Consider the following 19,242-nt stretch of genomic DNA (forward strand, 5'->3'; position numbering starts at 1 on the left):
AAGCTAAAAATCGTATATATTCCATGTAGCATAGCTCCTGTTACATAATTTTGCTTTACTCTATGGGCTTTTATACAATTTTCATTATCCTCAATTATATATTGTATATATAAGCATTGCACATGTGGAATAATACCATAGCAACTGTGTTTCATGCACCACTAAGGAATAATGGTATAATCTATTTGTTGATAATTTGTTCCCATTTGTGCTCTTTTCTACTCTGCTTCCTCACTCAGATGTCCTTTAACAGCCATTCTGGTTACTATGTGTTAGCAAAATCATAAATGAATCCTTTCTGAATGCATAAGTTGGTACACTTAATGACCAGAGCAATTATTTCTGCTTTGGCTGAGCAGCAGGTAATATTCTTCTGCACCAATCCTGTCAAACTCATCTCTCATAATATGGAGCAGTCTGCAGTTCCACAGTGCTTCGTTTATCAGCTTTGGTAATAATTTGTCAATTAAGGGCAAGAGACTTTGCATATTAGTGGAAAATGATGTTCAAATCTTTTAGAGGATTAAATTCAGCTTCAGCAGGGCTGAAAAATGAGCAAAAGGAAATTGGCCACCTGTTATACGTGCAACCGGAATTTTCCTTCCCATTGGTTCCCAATGGTTCATCAGAATCCTATTGGACTGCTCCAGTTTTAGTCAATAATTCACCATGCCCATAGAATTGGACATCAAGTTTTTTTTTTCATTATTCTTTTACTAAGAAAATTTGATAATTCACTGTAAACCAGTGTTATTCATGTCTTATATCATTTGTGAAGGAACAAAAACATTGTGCAGTCACTGGTGTGCTATTCTATGCAATGATTGTAGTAGCTGCTGAATAGCTTCAAGGGGCTATCAATAATTCTTTAGTTTATCAAGATTTCTTTACTGGTTTACTTCACAAGCAATTAACTTGAGCTGATCCACTAGTAAAGGTAATCAGCACAATTAAATAGAGTAATACTCTGGAGACTGGGTGATACAGTGAATTATAAACTAATTTGGACCTTCAAGGAACCTTCAGCCCAGTTTTAATGGATATAAATCCGTCCGCAAACTTTTTATTCATTTACGGGTTGTGGGCGTCGCTGGCTGGGCCAGCATTTATTACCCATCCCTAATTGCCCTTGAGAAGGTGGTGGTGAGCTGCATTGAGCCGCTGCAGTCCCTGTGGTGTAGGTACACCCACAGTGCTTTTAGGGAGGGAGTTCAAAGATTTTGACCCAGCAACAGTGAAGGAACGGCAATATATTTCCAGTCAGGATGGTGAATGGCTTGCAGGGGAACTTCCAGGTGGTGGTGTTCCCATGTATCTGCTACCCTTGTCCTTTTAGATGGTAACAATCGTGGGTTTGGAAGGTGGTGCCTAAGGAGCCTTGGTGAGTTCCTGCAGTGCATCTTGTAGATGGCGTACACTGCTGCCACTATCTTCGATGGTGGAGGGAGTGAATGTTTGTGGAAGGTATGTCAATCAAGCAGGCTGTTTTGTCCTTGATGGCATCGAGCTTCTTGAGTGTTGTTGGAGCTGCACTTATCTGGTCAAGTGGAGAGTATTCTGTCACACTCCTGACTTGTGTCTTGTAGATAGTGTAAAGGTTCCAAGCAAAAACAGTACAATAATCTTAGCCATGTTTTTGAGGGCAAGTATGGGTGAGACAATACAGCCAAGAATGTGACATTAAATGTGCAGTGAGGTCTTAAGCTTAGTTGATGTTGGAATTGAAACCATTATGCTAGAGCAATTGGAGGTGTTCTTTGGACATCGTGACAATGTGGAAAGCCACACTGATTTGATTAATAAAGCTTTTGTGATGTACCTGATCCTGATCTGGGAGTGCTTGATGGTATCACAGAATGCAGACAGTGGGAAATCCTGTACTCCCCAGCTCAGATATTCCTTGAATTGTGAGCATAAAACCTAAACTTTTTTTTAAAAAAATACTAATCAGGAGTTCACTACCCTAAATGCCTCTTCAGAAAAGTGCAACAGGCACTTTATATCACCTGATGAATATGCTTACAGCCTCATAAAGATACTAGCCTCCTCTGCAGCGAAACTTCAGCAGAAATGAACTTCCACAATTCTTTGACAGCTGGACAGTTCTTTGACAGCTGGACAGTTCTTTGACAGCTTGACAGTTCCAATGAGTTTATGCACCTTTTACGCACAATTATTTTTACCGTTAACAATCCCAAAGGGTGCCTTAACTCTCCCAAAGGTCCCTTCCCTCTCCCAAAGGGTGCCTTACCTCTCCTAAAGGTGTCCTGGGATCATATCCACAGGGGTATCTTACCTTTCTAAAGGGGGTACCCTGGCTATCCAAATGATTCCACCAAGTTTAGATCTCCCCTTACCAGGTCTAATCTGTACACTTCAGTTTCATCTCCTGTCCTACAAAAATCCCACTTAAGAGGAGGCAGCTAGAGATTTAAATGGCCAGCTGCCTCCGTGAACACTGCATGCACGAACCACTGGCTCCGCCCACATGCAAATTGAACATAACGTATTTAGGGGTGGGACTTAGAATTTCCGACCATTCCCAGGACATTCACCATGGCGCAGAGCCTCTCCATTGTGGTGAAAATCTGGGCTTCTTTTTATCTTATCTTCTTTTGACACTTTTGGCACTTTTAGTTGTGACAGGTTCAAGATCGAAGCAAAACTTATTTGTACAAAATAAATAGAGGTTTCCTGTGTCAAGGCTTATTTTTAGTCATTAGTTGTATAGTTTGAAAACACCTTATTCGCAATTTTATTTATTTGGAGACAGTAACAAATTTGTTATCAGTTTTGTGAACCAGATACTGACAATGCCTCTTTCTCTGGAACTGTACAAAAAAACACTCCCTGTGTCCACCATATCTTTTGCCCATAACAGGGTTGAACATTGGGTAGAGTAAGCTGCATCTCCATTTGATAGCAAGATCATTTAAAGCGAAAACAGGTTAAAATTTCCACTCTCACAGCAGATTCATCATTGAAAAATTTATATTCTTGATGGTGATAAATAATTTAGACAATATACTTTGTCTCACAAATGGTATAATACAACTAGTCGGACATATGATATGCACACCTGGATTATGACTGGGATTTTCTGCTCCTGTTCGCAGCGAGCGTCATGGCGGGTGGGAGCGGAAAATATCACGAGGAGACCAAAAATAGGTTTTATGGCATTGTAAAACCAGGATGCAATTCTGTGCTCCAGCCATCAGTGGTGGGCCGCATTTTCCACTGCAGCACGTCAAGAACATCGTTTCAATATTTTTGCATGTCATTGTAAGGCCTCTCCGCCAGAATCATCCCCGCATGTTGGATCATCCAGGCACGTCAGCGTGCAATTAGAACGATGTGATTCACAATGGGATATAAGCAATGTGCACCTGGCAACCTGCACTTCATTCCTCACTTAGAGGTTAGTTCACCTACTTGCAGGAATCAGCGCCAGGCTTCGCAGGCAGCATCACATCGCATTCAGGGGGTTGTCACAGGAAAGTTTCAACTTAACAGACCAGCAGTAAGGTGGGTAAGGCTTCTCATGGCTGCAGGGCTAAGCCTGTACTAGGGAAGGGGGGCAAGTGGCCTCACACAGGAGAAGGGGCTGCAGGGCTAAGGCTATACCGGGGGTAGCGAGTGGGGAAGGTTGCACTCAGATACATGACTGGGGGAAGGGTATGGGAGGGTTGGAAAGTTGAACAGTGTAAGTGGCCTCAAGATGAGGATGGGTGAGGTCCACACGGGCCATAGGTGCATTCACTTGAAAATGTTCAGGGGCTAACAAACGTACATGCATCAGAAGCATGATGGGATCGAGGAATACAGGTGAATGGGGACGTCTCTGAACATGAAGCTCCATGAAGAGTTTTCCATACTCACACAGAGAGTGTCCAAGCTAGTCTGGCAGTGTGGGTTCTGCACCACCATCTTCCAACCTGTAGCGATGACGCAGTCCTAAATTAGAATGAGGAGAAACTCTGCTGGTGAAGACTCTGTGGGCAGATTGGAGGGAAACTCTTTCGAGTTATCAACAGTCACAGATTGCAACTCTTCCAAGTACAATCACAGTTCTTGGTTTCCGGGAGTGGGACATGAACCCACAACCCTCTGATTCAAAGGCGAGGGTGCTATGGACTGAGCCACAAAGCTGCATGCACTGGGGGGACTGGTACATTGGCACAGTACTGAACTGTGCATTCCCAAATGAGGAGAGAGGCACAGCTGAGGCATGTTAGGAACCTTTCAATGGCAGTGCAGGGAATCAGGAAAATGAAGCAATGATACCCATTCATGTGAGACTAATCCTGCAAAGTGGCACTAATCGATCTCCTTGTTTTAAACCCCTTGTTCACAGGGTGGAAATTCCCCGGAGTAATAACGAACTTCATAGCAATTGGGTGCCTGGACAAGCTCCAGAAGGCTGTTAAAAAGTTGGCACTGGACGGTTCACTGAAGAGAAGCTTCAGGCCCCCCTCAAATAATCTAATTTCTTGAATGAATATTTACCCTAAATTTATTCCCATGAGTGTAGTATTACAGTGCAGTAAATGAGGCTCTCAGCACCTAGGCTGAAAGCAGCACATCCAAGCACCTAGGCCAAGCAATGTCATAGCATTTGAACATGTACTGGGAGGGAATTTGATACGCACCCCGCATTGACCATCATTTCAGGTGAGCACAGTCCTTCACGGGAGCAAAGTCCTAGAACCCACATTCACTGACAAGTCATTGACAGAAAAAGTACCTTTGGAGACTAGTGCTAACACTTGTTTGTTTCTCATTGATACTGCAATGAGGAGACCATCAGGAAGATGGAGGCTAGATTTATTGCTGCCTGCATTATCACTTATGGGCAGGAGAGAAGGAAAAGGTTACAAACGAGGCACCTGGAATGCCAAAGGAAGGAGCAAGATCCTCATGACCAAGGACTAGTAGGGCCTCCTTTGGATGCAGAGGATGAGGCTCACAGAGACATCATGCGTAAGCAGCTTGCAAAACCCAGGGTCTACAGAACTTGCATGTCTTAACTGCAGGTGAGTGAGAACCAGTGTTGCCAACTCCTCTGCATGTCCAGGGATCTGGTAACTCAGATTTGCCACATACTGCAGGAATTGGCACCACGGGTACTGAGAGGGCATCTGTTGCTAGTGGCTGTGAAAGTAACGGTCACTCTGAACTTCTATGCCAGTGGCTTCTTCCATGGCTCCACTGGGGACCTCTGTGGGATCTCTCAAGTGTCCACGCACAAATGCATTCATGAGGTCACAGGCGCCTTTTTTGCCAAGGCCCACAATTATGTTAACTTCAACAGAGATCAAACAAGCCAGGACACCATAGCGCTGGGCTTTGCTGAGATTTCTGCATTCCTACAAGTGCAGGGTGCCATTGACTGCACTCATGTGGCTATAAAAGATCCCTGGCAACAGGGACTGCAATACATAAACTGGAAATACTACGTCTCACTCAATGTGCAGCTGCTCTGCGACCATAAGAAACTTATCATGCCAGTTTGCACCAGATACCCAGGAAACATACACAACTCGTACATCTTGAGTAGATCGCAGAACCCAGACATCTTCGAGGGACCACACAGGATCCAGGGCTGGCTCCTTGGTGACAACTGATGCCCGCAAAGGAAGTGGCTGATGACGCCCATTCAGCAGCCTTAGACTCCTGCAGGGAGAAGGTACAATGAGGCTCATGCCACTAGCCAAGCATTGGTGAAGCACACAATAGGGACCCTAAAGATGTGATTCCAATGCCTGGACAGATCTAGTGGAGCACTTCAGTACAGTCAGCAGAGAGTCTCACAGATCATCGTGACTTCATGCGCACTGCACAACCTGCAGCTGCAAAGGGGGGAGGACTGTTTTTTATTCATTCATGGGATGTATGCTTCGCTGGCTGGGCCAGCATTTATTACCCATCCCTAGTTGCCCTTGAGAAGGTGGTGGTGAGCTGCCTTCTTGAACTGCTGCAGTCCATGTGTAGGTACACCCATAGTGCTGTTAGGGAGGGAGTTCTAGGATTTTGACCGAGCGACAGTGAAGAAACGGCAATATATTTCCAAGTCAGGATGGTGAGTGACTTGAAGGGGAATTTCCAGGTGGCAGTGTTCCCATCTATCTGCCAGATGATGAGATGGAGGAGCTGCATGTCTCCTCCAATGAGGAGGACTTCAATGAGTGATGAATTCAAGGAAGCTGAGGCTGCAGGGGAAGAGGCCACAGCATGGGCCAGACAAGGCAGGTGGGTGCGTGAGGACCTCATTGCCACCAGGTTTCACCAGGAGGGTGACAAGTTGTAGTGAGTACCCTCTTGGACAAGTGCCCTCCATCATGGGCCAGCATGAGCACCAACATTGTAATTCATCTCATTTCGCTCATGCACTTCAATATGAGTGTGAATAGTTACACATCAGGCTCACATTGTCCTGATCCTTTGAAGGATGATAAACCCTCAGGAGAAGCATCTCTCCTGCATCCCAGTTGCAATGGTACCTGAAAGAGCCAGGAGCTGTTGTGCGATCCTCAGTGGTCTCGTAACTTTATGCCTTCAATGTGACAAGGCTGCTCAAGGAATCCCATGTCAAGCAACAGAATACACACTCTGTGTAACATCGATGGTGAATAGATAATTCACACTTGGGCAAGGCAGCTGTACTGCTGCTGTGAATCCATTTAGAGATGACTCAGTCATTTGTGGTGCATTCTTCCAAACCACACTGACATCCAGCATGCTCAGCTAGGGATCCTGGGATGCATTTATCCTCAGCTTAATATGGATGCGACCACCTGAGCACGATGATGTCAAACACTTGCCTGCCAGACATTAACATGTTTCCTCTTTAATTCTGACATTGTGCCCTCATGGCCAGTCCTGGCCCTTGCCAAGTCCACAATGCACACACACCATGAGGCACTCAAGGTCTCGCGTCATTGCAAATAAAGAGCACTTCTGCTTCAGTACATCTTGGCTCCTATCCCATTGTTCCCCTCCACATTGTCTAAAGCAACCATGTGCACTTCCAGAGCCTGCTCAAATCCTGTATTGGCCGCCAGGAAACACCATTTTCAATTAGCATCAGTGACCTCGACGAGTGCCCAGGTGAGGGGATGCACAGCGCTGCATCCCTAGTTTGTGATAAGAGCCTTGTCCCCGCAAGACACACAAGTGAAAGGTGAGAGACACCCAGGTTTGGAAGTTTAAGTGCCAGGACTATAATGTGGCTGAGTGTGGCTGATTTTCGTCAGCTTGAGATTGCAAGGTGCCTCCAGTCAGCTTAGCAGATGTACACTCTGAAAGTCAAAAATGCGGATGGCTGACAGCAGCGCACACGAGCTCTGAGAATGGGCTCGTGCATTGAAAACCTTGCCGAGAGGCAGAGAGCACCCAAATTTGCACAATATATGACCCTTTGCCATGCATGAACACATCACTCCTTGTACACTGCACCTTCACCTTTCACCAGAGATAGGAGAACACCTCTCCCTCGATATTACACAGCCAAGAATAAAGGTGACATGACCCTGCAAAGCATGTGAATGAGGTTCATTCCACAAGCACATGTAACATTAAGATTGAGGCATTACTGATGTTGAGAATAATATACAAAAGGGACGCATACTATGATGATATGGAGGCACACTACATAGACGAGAGGCCCATGAAAGCGACATGCGATAATTGGAGGGAGGGACCATGGTATCAGGCCTGATTGACAGCAACACAGCTCGTCATAAAAAGGAAGCATACACAAGAGGAGATGTGAAATGGGTGTGATTCTATTTATACCTGTGTAAACTACATACATGTTGTGAACACCCATGCCACTGCTGCACTTCTAAATCTTTTTAACATTCCTAACCCTACTGTTATGTCTTGGTGTTTCCCTGACATCCACAGTGGAAGTGGAACCAGCCTGTTGACTGCTATGCTCTGTTGTCTATGATTACCTTAGCGGGCATCCTCTGGAGGGCCAAGACCTGGAGAGCCCCGGCCTGCTTTGGGTGTCCTGCTGTGGGGCAGGTGCACCCTCCTTGGCCTGTGGAACTGGAGGTGATGGAGTCACAGGAAGAGAGGATTTGGATTGGCCGGAGAGTCCCAGAGTCACCTTGCTGGATGGCCCCAGGGTGTGCAGTTGCTGGTCCTCCTCCCTGTGGTTGCCCAAGGGCCCCTGGCTGACTCCTTGAGGAGAAGGAGCAACTGGAGTGAGATCTATGTGCCCCGCCATAGCTACAGCGATGAAATGCCTAACCTGCAGCAGTGCAAGGCCGATGTCCTGAACCAAGGTCTCCACAGGGGCTGCCAACCTGCCAGTGTTGACCTCAGTGCATTGGCATGCTGGCATTAACACCTCAGACTGAAGGCTGACAGACTTCTCTATCATATGTTGAAATCTAAGGAATTCAGCTGACAACCCATCCTGATATTCCCTTGTCTGTCACTGCAACTCCAGCAACTGAGTTAGGATTTACTCTGGAAGCTTGTCATCTGACTCGGACTCAACAGAATCGTGGCCTCCAGTAGTCCTCTGAGTGCTGGTGACGTTGGATGTCCCTGCCTCCACCTGCTGCGGACCAGATTGTGCACTGTGTTCACCAGATTGTGACCCCGAGCCTTCTCTAGAACTCGGTCCCACCAAGGTATGTGTCTGAGCTGGTGGAGTGTGTGGGTGAGCACTGTGATGGGTCTTCTATGGTGCTCTCCTCTGGTTCCTCATCCAAGCTGTCTTCGGGGCTGGAGATGAAGCTTGTAGATGCCGTTGGGTGCTTTCCAGAAATGTCTATGAGAGAAAGGAGAGATAATTAGTGCGTGGCTGGCGACTCTAAAACAGGACAAAGCACCCACAGTATGGTTATCTGAGGGATTAGCTGGTGCAGGATTCTCAGGTGTGTGTGCCTCCAACCTCACCGTCAGTGCAGGCACGGTCAATGTCCTCGCCGGCCAGCTCGATGGCTCGATACTCAAACTCAATGAGGACCTTGATGTCGGGCACTCCACCCCTGGTCCCAGACCACTTCCTTTTATTGTGCGCAAGCTTGTCCTGCATGAAGACAGACAGAGAAGGTGTGAGCATGACACATGCCAGAGCAGATGATAAGGACACCTGGAACGTGTGGGTGGGAGCCATGAACGGGATGAGGATATGATCTCCAGAGTAGATAAGCAGAGGTGGAGATGTAAGGGTGTGTGAGAGAGTGAGTGGTGATGCCCCTTGAGCTGGATGCGATTGAGATGCCAGTGAATGCATAATGGACTTGTGAGTGAGTGAGTTGAGAGTGATGAGATGAATGACTTAGCCTAGTGGAACAAATGAGATCATTCATCCTGTTCCTGCACTGAGTGGCTGACCTCTTCTGGACCACATTGGCACTGACCACTGCTGCCACTGCCTCCCAAGCTGGATTGGTCACCTTGCTGGGTCTCCTGCAGCCAGAGCGGGTGTAGATCACATGGCGGCAGGGCTTAACTATCTTCAGTAGGTGTTCCAGTGAGGCGTCACTGAATTTGGGGGCTGCCATCTTCTTGGGTTCGGTGCCATGTCGTCAGTGCAGCAGTGCTGGGCTGCCAACATTGAGAAGGCTGTGCACGGCTGCACTTTAAATATGGCGCCTGAAGTGAGGAAGTGGTGAGCAGGGTGGGTCGTCGTGTTTCACGTGTGCACATAACGAACAAGGCGGGGAGTGTACGAAAAAGCGCAAAAACCTGCCATCGCGGTCAGTGGGTAGAACACCATTTTTCATACTTAGTGCAATGTGGGGAAAGTTCCGCCATCTGTTAGGTTCCATGCCTCTATGGTGATGTCATGGCATCGTCACTGGACTAGTAATCCAGAGACCTAGAGTAGTACTCTGGGGACCTGTGTTCAAATCCCACTACAGCAGATGATGGAATTTAAATTCAATAGTCTAATGAATTAAAAGTCTAATGATGACCATGGGTAGAATTTTCTGCTTGTCGGGCAGGCAGGCGCCTGGCCCGAACGAGCGCACTCGCATGATATTTCGGTTGGTGGGCGCGTGTGGTAATTGGCAGTGCGTCCGCCAACAATTAAAAGGCCTATTAAGGCCGTTAACAATCTAATTGAATTAACCTTTTCACGAAAAGGCCAAGTGGCCTTTGCATTTTTTGTGAAGCCTCATCCACGGGCAGAATGATGTTTTGATCTGTCATTAAAAAAAAACAAAAAATGTTCATACTAATTTTTAACATGTCCCTATGAGGGGACATGTTTTATAACATCTTAAAATGCTTTATTTTTAATTTTTTATATCTTCATCTCCATGAGGCAGCTCTGTGCCTCAGGAAGCTTCTCCTGCACGCACTTGCGCGCATGCGCAAAGTTCCCCGCTCGCCCTCCTCCCACACAGGCAGCACTGATCACTGCAGCACACGTTTCACGCTGGGCAGGCCTTAATTAGCCCGCCAGCATGAAATCGCTGTCCGGCCCCAATCGTGGGTGATGGTCAGCTTTCCGACCGCTCCCGCCCACCCCTGCTGAGCCCGCTCAACGAGGGCAAAATCCTGGCCCATGAAACCATTGCCAATTGTTGTAAAAACCCATCTGGTCCACTAATGTCCTTTAGGGGAGGAAATCTGCCATCCTTACCTGATCCAGTCTAATGATGATTCCAGACCCACAGCAATATGGTTGACTCTTAAATGCCCTCTGAAATAGCCTAGCAAATTGTATCAAAATCACTAAAAAGACGAAAAGAAGTGAAACCAGATGGACCACCTGGCCTCGAACTAGACACCAGAAACAATAACAACAAAATCAACCCTGTTGACCCTGCAAAACCCTCCTTACTAACATCTGGGGGCTTGTGCCAAAATCCGGAGAGCTGTCTCACAGACTAGTCAAGAAACAGCCTGACTGAGTCCTACTCACTGAATCATACCTTAAAGATAATGTCCCAGACACCACCATCATCATCCCTGGATATGACCTGCTCACTGGCAGAATGGGTACACAATAGTATGCAGTCAGGAGGGAGTTGCCCTGGAAGTCCACAAAGACCACCGCTGTGGTCCATCAGCAGCAGCAGAATTGTACTCAACCACAATCTGTAACCCCATGGCTCAGCATATCCCCCACTCTACCATTACCACCGAGTCAGGGGATCAACCCTGGTTCAATGAAGAGTGCAGGAAGCCATGCTAGGAGCAGCACCAGGCATACCTAAAAATGAGTTGTCAACCTCGTGAAGCTACAACATAGGATTACTTGTGTGCCAAATAGTATAAGTAGCAAGTGATAGACAGAGCTAAGTGATTCCACAACCAACAGATCAGATCTAAGCTCTGCAGTCCTGCCACATCCAGCCGTGAATGCTGGTGGACAATTGAACAAATCACTGGAGGAAGAGGCTCCACAAATATCCCCATCCTCAATGATGGGGGAGCCCAGCACATCAGTGCAAAAAATAAGGCTGAAGCATTTGCTGCAATCTTCAGCCATAAGTGCCGAGTGGATGATCCATCTTGGCCTCCCCCTGTGGTCCTTCAGCCAATTCAATTCACTGCTCATGATATCAAGAAATGACTGAAGGCACTAGATGCTGCAAAGACTGTGGGCCCTGACAATATTCCGGCAATAGTGCTGAAGACTTTTGCTCCAGAACTTGCCGCACCCCTAGCCAAGATGTTTCAGTACAGCTATAGCACTGGCATCTACCTGGTAATGTGGAAAATTGCCCAGGTATATGCTGTACACAAAAAGCAGGACAAATCCAACCCAACCAGTTACCGCCCCATTAGTCTACCATCAATCATCGGTAAAGTGCTGGAAGGGGTCATCAGCAGTGCTGTCAAGCGGCACCTACACAGAAATAACCTGCTTACTGATGCTCAGCTTGGGTTCCGCCAGGGCCACTCAGCTCCTAACCTCATTACAGCCTTGGTTCACATGGATAAAAGAGATGAACGCCAGAGGTGAGGTGAGAGTGACTGCCTTTGATATCAAGGCAGCATTTGACCAAGTGTGGCATCAAAGAACTCTAGCAAAACTGAAGTCAATGGAAATCAGGGGGAAAACTCTGCACTGGTTGGAGTCATACATAGCATAAAGGAAGATGGTTGTGCTTGTTAGAGATGAATCATCTCAGTTCCAGGACATCACTGCAGGAGTTCCTCAGAGTAGTGTCCTAGACCCAACCATCTTCAGCTGCTTCATCAATGACCTTCCTCACATCATAAGGTCAGAAGGATGTTCGATGATGATTGCTCAATGTTCAGCACCATCTGCGATTCCTCAGATACTGAAGCAGTCCATGTCCAAATACAGGAAGGCCTGGACAATATCCAGGCTTGGGCTGAGAAGTGGCAAGTAACATTTGAGTCACACAAGGCCAGGCAATGACCATCTCTAACAAGGCAAAATCAACACCCCTTGACATTCAGTGGCATTGTCATCGCTGAATCCCCCACTATCAACATCCTGGGGTTACCATCGACCAGAAACTGAACTGGACTAGCCATATGAATATTATGGCTACAAGAGCAGGTCATAGTCTAGGAATCCTGTGGCGAGTAACTCACCTCCTGACTCCCAAAAGCCTGTCAACCATCTACAAGGCACAAGTCAGGAGTGTGATGGAATGCTTTGACTGGATGAGAGCAGCTCCAATAACACTCAAGAAGCTTGACACTCTCCAGAACAAAGCAGCCCTTTGCTTGGCCATCCACAAACATTCATTCCCTCCACCACCGATGCACAGTGGCAGCAATGTATACCATCTACAAGATGCAGTGCAGGAACTCACCAAGGCTCCTTAGACAGCACCTTCCAAACCTATGACCACGACCATCTAGAGGGGAAAGGGCAGCAGACACATGGGAACACCACCACCTGGAAGTTCCCCTCCAAGCCACTTACTATCCTGACTTGGAAATACATCTTCACTGTCGCTGGAACAAAATCCTGGAACTCCCTCCCTAACGGCACTGTGAGTGTATCTATGTGACATGGACTGCAGCAGTTCAAGAAGGCAGCTCAGCAGCACCTTCTCAAGGGAAACCAGGGATGGGAAATAGATGATGTCCTAGCCAGTGATGCCCACATCCCATGAATGGAATAGAAAAAACTCACAAACAAGTATGTAGATTAGAATCTAAAGTTAGGAAAGTGATAACAGCATTTTCCCATTCCATTGATTCCAGCTTATGTTTTATTCATTCAGTTGGATCACAGCTGATCTGCACCTCAACTTTATTTACCTGCCTTTGTTCCATATCCTGTGATACCTTACCCAACAAAATATATCGACTTTTGTTTTGAAAATTTCAGTGGACCAAGCATCCATCTTGGGGCAATGAGTTCCATATGTGCACAATGACTTGTGTGAAAGAAGTGTTTCCTGTTATCACTCCTAATTGGACTTGCTCTAATTTTGAAACTATGCCACTTTGTTTTGGATTCTTACACCAAAGAATGCAGTTTCTATGCATCTATCTATCAAATCCCTCAATTATTTTAAATAACTCGATTAGATCACTGCTCAACTGTCTAAACTCAAGAGAATACAAGCCACTTTTATGCAACTAGTCCTCATAACTTAATCCTTTTATCATTCTGGTATAGCTTCCAAGGCCAATATTTATTTCCCCGGATTCGGTGTCTGAAACTGAATGCTATAGTTCAAATGGGGTCTGACGAAGATTCTGTACAACCAAAGTATCCCTTCCTCACTTTTTAATTCCAACCCTCCCTTGAGAGAAAGGCCAACATTCCATTAGTGTTTTGATTACTTTTTAAATCTGTGCACTAGCTTTTCGGGATTCCTGGCTTCTCTAAAGTAATTAATCTCTCACGATGAAAATATATTCTGATTTGTCTTTCTCAGAACCAAAGTGGATGAGCTTGCACTTCTCCACATCGCACTCCATCAGCCATAGTTTGCCCACTCAAGTAGTCTATCTATGCCTCTTTGTACTGGCAAGTTACTCAAACAATTGACCAACAATATTCTATTGGAACTGAGCCAGTACTTGATAGCAAAGAGGGAGTACAAAATGATGGTTAGGCTTTGACATTTAAATCATCTTTTTTGTGCATCCCTAGGTAATTTGAACATACATCTCAAAGCTGTGTCTCAGATAAAAAGAGGAAAGGTGCCTTTAAAAGAAAACTTGGCAGCGTGGAAAACTCTGCTGGCTTGGGAAAAAAATTAGAACATGGTACATAAATCTGCAATTACTCTACTCTGCCCTTTTGGTACATCATTACATGCAATGTTAAACGCCAGCAGCAAAACGATTTTATTACTCTCTCAAAAATCAGGCACTGACAGGAAAATATAATCTGGAGAAATGAAAGTATTATTTGTTTCATAATTTGAAACTATGGTACTGAACCATGTCAGATGCCACCCAAGCAACTAAAGCAAATACACAAAGCAAAGAATAAACGTGAGTGAAAAGGGGGAGGAGAAAAACAACATTTCTTGAAACTTCCTCTTTATGAAGAAATTATATACCCCATGAACCACCGTATAGTGTCATATCTATACAGTCCTTGAAGTTGGGATCGATTTACATGCTTGTTGTATAACATCTTCTGGAGTACCCTTTATATTAACACCCCTCATTAACATAGCTAGGTAAGCTTTTACTCCTTTTGGTTGCCATAAAAGAAAGGTTTTATGGTGATGTTAAAATGCACTTAGAATCAGTTGTCTGTCAGCATGTTCTTGACACAAATATATATTTTGACATTTTCACTCCTGCCATTGGTTTCATTGTGACTGATACAGTCTTTGCTGGCAATGTCAAGGTTAAAAAAGTTATCATAAAACACATAAAAATTGCCACACAGATTGAATTAAAATCTTGGACAACAATAGAAAGAAATGTGTGCTTATCAAGGTCTATTCCATATATTGTTTTGCAGAGGCTCTTTCAAATATTCACTCTCCTACTTGAAGGAATTCCCCTGTGAGCAGGGAATCAAAGCAGAGTAGATTGAGTTAATCTGAATGCAGTTGATCTGAGTACTGAGTCCATTTGCCATGTAAACAGAACTAATGTAGTTATGTTAGTGCTCCTGACAAGTCATTGTGGAGCCTAACCATAGATTTGGTCTATGTAACGTATTAAACTGCTACAATGAGAATTGGAATACACATTATTGAGGAAGGAAATTATAATTCTGCAAGTGCTTTTTGCTACAATAAAATGGCTGCACTGTGTATAGCAATGAAGGAACCATTTCAAAAGTAAACATATTAATTTCTTCATACCATTAGTATGAATGGAATTCAGTGTGTGCTCAAACGAATGGCCAAGACCAACATTGTAAATCAGTCCCTATGTTAGATTTTTAATTGTGTAATTTGCATAAACTCTAATATGATACAGATGTGCTTTCTGTCATTTTAAATCATACCAAGCACATATAAATGTATCCTTTATTTCTATTATTTTAATAGTTTATATTCTCAGTATAAAAGCACAGCTTAATAAAAATATATAATTTAGTGGTATAATATAAATAAACTGATTATGTATGTTCTTTTATAAACTACTAATATACTAACAATATAATACTATACAAACTAATACAAACTACTACTATACTTTTGCATGTGCTATTTAAATGTTATAAAAAAGTGTTTTATTTAAAATGTGAGTACTAGTAACATAAAACTCAGTGGTGCATTACATTTTGATACCAATATGCTGAACAGAGTGTGTTAGGATGTACATTTATCACTGTGCTTCACCTCAGGATGACTGCCTAATCTTAGGTAAGATCCATGAGATGGACCTCAGATGAAGGCAAGAGATATCCAACAGAGAAATCAAACCATGAATCAACTGGAGCTGCTCTTGTGTACTTATACCTGGTTGATTACAGAGTCGTATTGAAAGAAAGCTGAGTGTAGGGGGCTGACTTTAACTGGAGCAGGTTTCAGGCTGGTGAGGGACATTGCAGACATGTACAAAACACACTGGCTGGTCTACACTTCAGGTCCAGAGAATTTTAACTCTCAGAGTTCATTTGAATTTGATTAATGAGGTTCTGGAGGCTTAAGCAGGAACGGACCTCTTAAAGAGAGGTTGTATTGATTTTACTGACATTGATAGCTTTTAGTTCTGGAGTTCCTGGTGGAAGAGGTGAAGGCAAGGAAGGAAATTCCCTTTCCTACGAATGGCAGGATAATACCAAAAATTGATGTTCACCAGGCTTTAAGAGAGGTGGCAAAGATGGCCATTTCTGTGAACAATATCCCAGGATGATGGATAAAAATGCAAGAAATAGTTCAATGACTTGGCAAGAGCAGCAAGGGTAACTACAGCTCTTCCCTTCACCCTCAAAAACAGATTGCAACTGAACTTACCTCCTTTGTTCTGCACCCCACTCCATCCAGCACATTGAAAAATCCCCTCACTTGCATCACATCCTTCACTGTTGCATGGACACACTACATGACCTCTCATTTCTTCTCTGATGAACTCTTCCTCACTTTACTCCAGGTGCTTGTTTTCCATTCAACGGACTGAATTTTACGCTGATCGGCGGGTGAGCGCCCAACCCGATAAGGTGTGAAATTATGCGAGATGACGTCAGGCAAGCGTCCCAATGTCATCCCGCACTTGCGCGATATTTCGGTCAGTGGGTGCGCGCAAAAGTCGGAAGTGCACCCACCGACAATTAAGAGGGCAACTAAGCCCATTAACAGCGCAATTGTCTGTCATTTTACGTAGTCCATCCAACCTTATGGTTGGCGGGCGGGTGAATTGGCCAAGCGGCCTTTACATTTTTCATCAAACCTCATCCAAGGGTGGGATGAGGTTTCTGTTATTAAATAAAATAAAAATAGAAATCTGTGGACAGCATTTTTATAATCTATTTGTTCAGGTGCCTGATTGTGATGCTTGGACATATTGTTCCTGATGTTAAAACTTTATTTCCTGGGTTTCGGGTCTTCAGCTCTCTGCCTTCAGGGAGCTTTCTGTCAGCGCGCGCCCGCGCCCGCGTTGATGTCATCGCCCACCCTCCTCCCGCTCCCACCCTGGCAGCGCTGAGCTTTTCAGTGCGCGCTTCATGCTGGCTGGCTGTTTATTGGCCAGCCAACATGAAATCGCAGTCAGGGGCCAATCACGGTCAGTGGTCCATTTCCCAACTGCTGCCGGGGCCGCTGATCGCGCCCGCCCACCGAGTTGAAAATTCAGGCCAACATCTTGATTGCCTCTTTCTCTCTCTCTCAGCATGTGTACCAGCTGAAACTCCACGCATGCGCTCTCTCCTTTCAGTACTCACTTACTAATCTCTGCCCTCTCTTTCTGCTGGGAAAAATTACAGAATGCAAGGCAAGAAAAGAGAGACTGCAGGAAGAACACCCAATATCATAATCCTTTCCAAGCCGGAACAACAAGCTTTCAGGAACAGAGGCCTGTCAATAGCTATCTGTATTGCAGGTTTCAAGACAGAGTGCTTATCTGAACAGGGTCTGTGACTATTAAATGTATCCTTTCATACACCTCAAAAGAATACACATTCAGCTAACCTGGCTACATGGAACTGTATGGTTAAGCCTCTTTCCTGCTAATGCTTAGCCTGTCGGCGCAAGTCTATTTTTTGTCACTTTTCTCTATCCTCTAGGTCCTTAATAGCAACATAAGCCTCCATACGAACTTACCTTCGAGGAAAAAATCCTTCTGAGGAGGCACTATCATGCACTGCATTGTTCCCAAAAGCCAGCACAGAGATTGACACCCCAGGTTGGTTAAACTGTAGTTACTAGGGTTTGCATGTGGTTGCACAGCTAGTACAAGTGAGCATGGATATCCCAGGAGAGGCAAGGTTTTCTCCCAGCTCTGCTGACGAGTACAGTGATGTGGATTTCAGGAGCCCGACTATGAAAACTGTTTCACACAATCAGTTATACAAGTTACTGAAAGGTATGCCAAAGCGTTACGGCACAATGGCTGAAAGAACAGAGACAATCCCTCTCTCAGCTTGCACATTGTCATCTCACACAACATCACCACATGGTAGTCTGCTTCGGGGTGTGTGGCCAGGATAACAGGATCCTCACAACAGGAATCAACATTATCAGCATTGGGAGCTCTAGTGGAAGGTCATGCAGCTGCCATGAAAATTCTTGGCTCCACTTTAGAGAGATTGATGGACCACATTGGTAGGGACTTTCAAGGGGCCACTCACCTGCAGTAAGCTCTCCTGCAGATCAGTTGGACTTACAAGCCTCAGCCTCAGTGGCAGTTAGGCAACAGGAGTGATAGATGTTACCCTCTCCCAGCACATTTGTGCCCTAGCCACCTCCACAATTAATATCTGCAACACTTCCAGAGAGTGAGCTGGACCAAACTGCTCTGATAGCAGTCAAAGTGCTACAGTCTTCAGCCGGGACCTCATAGTTTTGAGCACCCTGAAGTTATCATTCACAAATATCTCAAAGGCACCAACATGAGCAGCAACAACCTACCATTCCTGCTGAAGCAACTCGGGGTACCTTGTAGGAGTAATCAAGTTAGCAAACTATTTTTTAAAAACTGATACTTGGGTGACAATAGGTTCAATACAATTATTAGGTTTGGCAATAAATTCATCATCATATCAGATATAACACTTTGGACTTAAGCATCTTTTCATATATTCTTGAGTCTGCATTATCTATCATTCACATATAAATTGGCTGAAGGATTTCAATACTTTTTAATGCAATTTTAAGGGCTGAATTTTCCCCCGTCGGGGTGGGGGTGAAGTTGAATAGCGGGCACGCAGAGGCGTGCTTCCGATCCGTGCCCTCAATCGGGGGCGTGGTGCCATTTTACGTGAGTGGGCCAATTAAGGCCCACCCAGCGTGACGTCTGCACAGAAGCACTATGCGCTGCCTGTGCGGGTGGGGGGCGGTGGGGGGGCGGTGGAATCCCAAAATCAAGAGTGCGCTCTTTCGCGCATGCGCACAAAAGAGTGCATTCATCTCCCTGAGGCTAGGTGCAGCCTCAGGGAGATCAGCTGTAAATGTCAAAAACCTAAAAATAGAAAAATAAAATTCCCCTAACATGTCCCCTCATGTGACAATGTCACATGAGTTGGGACATGTCCATGATTTTCACAAAAACTTTATTAAATTTTTTAAAAAGCTACATGAAACCTCATCCCACCTGTGGATGAGGTTTCATGCTTTTTCCAATTTGCGTTGGGTCTCCTGGCCTGCCCGCCAACCTTAAGGTTGGATAGGCAGGTCCTTTAATTACTTAATTGCCTCTGTC

General features: G+C 45.1%; 1 protein-coding gene across 1 annotated transcript in view; it reads left to right on the forward strand.

Moving 5' to 3' along the window:
- Positions 1-19,242, forward strand: part of gfra1b (gdnf family receptor alpha 1b) — a 277,689-nt gene that overhangs the window by 219,052 nt on the left and 39,395 nt on the right. The gene's annotated exons all lie outside the window — the stretch shown is intronic.

The sequence above is a fragment of the Cetorhinus maximus genome, chromosome 20 (assembly GCF_964194155.1).
Source record: "Cetorhinus maximus chromosome 20, sCetMax3.hap1.1, whole genome shotgun sequence".
In the NCBI taxonomy this organism is placed as follows: domain Eukaryota; kingdom Metazoa; phylum Chordata; class Chondrichthyes; order Lamniformes; family Cetorhinidae; genus Cetorhinus; species Cetorhinus maximus.